Below are 5,056 nucleotides of genomic sequence, written 5' to 3'. Positions count from 1 at the left end.
TAGTCTTCTCACCCCCTCTTATTCCCTCTTCTTACTACCCTTTCATTCTTAAATTAGGTTTTAAATTTTCAGTTTACATTATTGCCCTCTCTTTTCCCCAAGGTTCATGGCTAGATTATGCATTGGCTTTGCCCCTCTCTAGCTATGGAACCATCCTTTTATTTTGATTATTTATATTGCATCCCTTCCCCTAAAGCCAAGTAGAAAAGCCCTTGTAAGAGTACTCTCTGGTCAAGTAGGGAAGCTCATATTATTTATGGTGCATCCCTCAGGCTAAGTAGAGATACCTACTTGTGTGTGTCTCTCTCTAGCTTTATTCCCCTTTTTCTTTTATTTATTTACTTTTCTGCACTTTTTGTTTCAATTTTTTTTTAATTACGTGGTTTGAGTATTTAAATTCCTAGATGACGAATGGCTAGGGTTAGATGTGAATGGTTAGGTCATTCAAATTTTATTGCAATTTCAATTTCAGTTTCCTTAGATGTATTGGGTAGGACGTTTTTAGATGCATTTGTGTTAGGACGGTAGTTAGAAGTAGATCACTATAATCAATTTTTACCCTTTCGCATTACTAAAAGAAGAATAAAGTGGCTACTCTCCTTGTATTCGACCCATTAGCTACACTGATCCGTACGCTTGTGGTTACTTTTAAAATTCAAACAAGTTTTTCGCACCGTTGTCGTGGAGACAGTTCCATGTTATTTTTCTCTTTCTTTTGGTAAATCGCAGTTCTTTGTTTGCTTCGTTTTTTTTTTCTTTTCTTTTATTGAATTCATAAGAAGAAAAACTTACAACAATAGTTGTATCGGTGGAGGTCACCAAGCCTCATAGTATGATAAAGACAGGTTTTGCCCTGTAGCAGTACCTCAAGATTTGAATTGAGCAACTCTGAATCCTTGCTGATAAGCTCCCAAAAGGCCAAAAAAATCAGGAAAAAAAAATAACTTTCCATTCTTTTATGCTTGTCTTATTCTAGTTGTGGGTAGTCTTCTGTTGCATGAGTGCTAGGTGAGTACGTAATACTGAGAATAGGTTAGAGAGAAGAAATCCAACAAGTAGTGACCCTATACCTATACTCTCATCAATACCTTTCAATATGAGAGACCAATAACCAAACCCTCTACCTAAATCTCTGAAAGATAGGTTCTACCCTGCTAGAGCAGCCTAACCTTCCTGCATAGTTCTCCCATAAGCCCAGGGCAATAATTTTGAGCTCAAATCTCAGTACATCACTATGTTGCCCCACTTCTATGGGTTGCCCTCTGAGGATGTATACCTATTCCTTAGGGAATTTGAGGAGCTTTGTATTCTGATTAAGGTCCAACAGTCGACTGATAACGCTGTAAAATTAAGGTTCATAACTTTTGCGCTCAAGGACCAAGCTAAGAAATGGCTCTATAGTCTGCCTACTAATTCTATTACCACATGGGATGGGTTTACTATAGTCTTCCTGAAAAAGTTCTTTCCTATACATAAAATTAATAAACTCAGGAGTGACATTCTTCAATTTAGGCAGAAACCTAGTGTGTCGTTCTCCAAATTTGTGGAGAGATTTAAGGGCCTCCTTCAGGAATTGCCTCACCATGGAATTGATACATGGAAACTTTATCAAATCATTTATGAGGGTACTGATTATCAGACCAAGCAGTTGTTAGAGTCTATGTGCCTCAAAGGTTTTACATATTTTACAGATGAAGACAACGCTTGGAACTTTTTTCTTAAATTGACTGAGAAAACTAGAGAATGGGAGTCTACTCAAGAAATTTAGAGGACAAATAAGGGTTATCTTGTAGAAGGTGTAGTGGCCAAAGAGGCTCAACTTGAGAGTCTTATCAGGAGACTCAAAGCCATAGTAGTCAAAGGACTTGCCCAACTAAACCAAATAAACCATTCTGTGCCTATGTGTTGTTGGTGCCAATCTCCCACGCATGTGATGGAGGACTGCTCTAATATTTCTCGTGTGAATGGTTAGAATATAGGTCCTGAAAATATTAATGCCATATCCCAAAACAACTCCTATAGTTAGACCTATAATCCAGGATGGAGGAACCATCCTAACTTCTCTTGGAATCAATCCAATAATCAAGTAGGCCCTAATTTTCAAATCTTGAGTCAAGGGTAATTTGTTCCCTAACAGGCCAATAATCAAGTAGGTCCGAATTTTCAACCCTTGAGTCAAGGGCAGTTTATTCCCTAACAAGCCAATCAAAGGAAGATGCCCCCTAATCAGCAGAACAATTTTAGGATACCCACTCAATTTATTATTCTATCACCTCCTGTAAATCAACCTCCAGGATTTATAAGAGGAGGTGGTGATTTGGCTAGGCTTTCTTCTTTAGAGAAAAGCATGGAAGTTTTCATGAGTACTTTGATGACAAGCCAACATAAAATGGAGAAGAAAATCTCCAAACTTGCTAATGTTTTGCATGAAAGGGAGAAAGGGAAGATGTCTAGTCATCCTTAACCAAATCCCAGGAATGTAAATGTTGATCATCAACCAGGTCCAAATCAGTTGAATTCAATTCAAAAGAGTCTACAACAAGAGCCCTCTAACCAATTTAATGTTGTTTATGCTCTTAGGAGTCGCCAAGACTACCAACAGAGTATTCCTAAATCTTCCTCATCTATTACTCATGTTAACTCTCCTTCTGTTGAGGACACTAGTGTGCCTCTTATTCTAGGTTCATCTGATGAACATAAAGCAACTAAAGATGTTTTGATTGAGAAAATCAAACATGATTCTTCTAAAAAATAGAAAAATCGTAACAATGCTTATGTTCCTCCTGTCCCTTTTCCTAATCGGTTGGTAAACCAAAAGAAGATTGCTTCCATGGAAAAAATTTTACAAGTCTTCAAAAAGGTAGAAGTGAGCATCCCTTTTTTGGATGCCATATCCCAGATCCTTGCCTATGCAGAGGTCCTAAAAGATTTGTGTACTCACAAACATTTCACTAGTGTGCCTAAAAAGGCATTCTTGGCAGGCAACATTAGTTCCATAATTACTCAGCCTATAGTTGCCAAGTATAAGGATCCAGGGAGCCCTACCATAGTTTGTGTCATAGGTAACACCTAAATTGAGCATGCTTTACTTGACCTTGGTGCAAGTGTGAATCTTTTGCCTTACTATGTATATAAGCAACTACGATTGGGAGAATTGAAAGCCACTGAAACTACTCTTCAGTTGGCAGATAGATCTTTAAGATTCCTAAAGGAATGGTTAAGAATGTCTTACTTAAAGTTGGAGAATTTTTATTCCCTGTTGATTTCATTGTTTTGGACGCCCAACCAGTTACCAACATTCAGGACCAGATCCCAATTATTCTTGGTAGACTGTTCCTTACAACCAACAATGCCATAATTAATTGTAGGAATGATACTATGAAACTTTCTTTTGGCAACACTTCTATGGATTTTAATGTCTTTAGGTTGGGTAAGCAACCATATCCCCATGAGAAGGGAGTTCATATGCTCCAGAAAATTCCAAATTTCATTGAGACATATTTTAATATTGATTTTGATTCTGAATTTCAAGAGTGTATGGAACAATTGGGTGGTTTTGATGATGGAATTATGTCTGAGGTTTGGAGTCTTCAACCACCTATAAAGCTCTTAGGACCCCTTCCAATTCCATTCCCAACCCTTCTATAGTGGAGCCTCTTAAGGAGTTGCCATCGGATTTGAGGTATGCTTTCCTAGGGCCTGACCAGACTCTTCTAGTAATAATTTCTTCAAATTTGACTTCTAGCCAGGAAGAGGAATTACTTAATGTGTTAAAATACAATAAGGAAGCCCTAGGTTGGACCATGGCCAACATTAAATGAATTAGCCCTTCTAGTGTTCTACATCATATTCACCTCATTGAGGGGTCCAAACCTTCAACGGAACCCTAGAGGAGAGCTAACCCAGTGATGAAGGAAGCCATTCAAAAAGAAATTCTAAAGTGGATGGATAATGTGATCATTTATTACCTTTTTGACGGGCGCAAGAATTTTTGCAATAGATCATTTGAGGCCCTCATGAAGAAATTTGGGATCACCCATAAGTTGAAGCCCTTCATTGAGTTGTCATCTTCTGCTCTGGAAGAGGTCATGGATCTCCATGAACCTCTTTACATTGATGACTAACTTTTAATTAGGTATGACCCCCTTGTACTGTCTTTACTTTTAATTCTTTCCATACATTGAGGACATTGCATGATTTAAGTGTGGGGGTGGGAAACCAGTTTTTTGTTTTGTTTTGTTTTTTTTTTCTCTTTGTTTTTGTTTGTTTTTCTTTTATTTTTGAGCTTGCTAAGGATGAAATCCTACTTTGGCTTTTGGTTAATGATGTTAATGATCATACCATTCGGTTGCTTGATATATGAATGTAAGAATTTTTTATTAAGGTACCCATCTTGAACACATAAAACCCCTATTAAGAAAAAAGAAACAAGCCTGTGTCTTGAGATGGGACTCTCTTTTGAAAAATAAGAAACCCTTGTTTTTCGGTGTTGGACCATATGTAAGTCTGTGGACTCCTTGTACTTTTGATTTAAAGTTGAGACCTGTTTAATTTGGCATGTGTTGACAAATACACAATTTTAAATGAAGTGTGAAAAGTGATATAAATGAAAATAAGAGTTGATTTCCTTAGAACTAGACAGGGCATTGCGCCTCAAGGAGCGTGGTGTCTTGATCGAAACTCTTAGAGAGGAAACTTCTGAAAGAACTCTAGCATCACTGTCTATGTGGGCATATACAAAAAAACGTAGCTATATACTAAATTGGGTGCCTGGTGTTTGCTCCACCATGTCATTCAGGCCAACAGTAGTGGAGTAGGATAGAGTTTATTATGAAAACAAAAAAAAAACCATACAATAAGAAAGTATGTGTAAATGTCATCAATGCCTTGGTAACAATTTTGGTAAAAAACACTCCAACGCCTTAGTCCTTGGTTCCCTATTACTTCTCAAGTGGTCTTACCAAGATAAGGATGTTTTGGAAGAGATAATGTGAGTTCCAAATTAAAGAAATATGCTTGTGCCTGAAATTGATATGGGGTAATAAAAATTCAAGTG

The 5,056-nt window shown here is 37.4% G+C and overlaps 1 non-coding gene across 1 annotated transcript; it reads right to left on the bottom strand.

Annotated features, from left to right (window-relative positions):
• Positions 1 to 1,483: 1,483 nt before the first annotated feature.
• Positions 1,484 to 1,590, bottom strand: LOC122069035. Its single transcript, XR_006137326.1, has one exon. It is a non-coding gene; the product is annotated as a small nucleolar RNA R71 (small nucleolar RNA).
• Positions 1,591 to 5,056: the final 3,466 nt, after the last annotated feature.

Source organism: Macadamia integrifolia, unplaced genomic scaffold (genome assembly GCF_013358625.1).
Source record: "Macadamia integrifolia cultivar HAES 741 unplaced genomic scaffold, SCU_Mint_v3 scaffold522, whole genome shotgun sequence".
In the NCBI taxonomy this organism is placed as follows: domain Eukaryota; kingdom Viridiplantae; phylum Streptophyta; class Magnoliopsida; order Proteales; family Proteaceae; genus Macadamia; species Macadamia integrifolia.
This window is presented reverse-complemented; position numbering and strand designations above follow the sequence as displayed.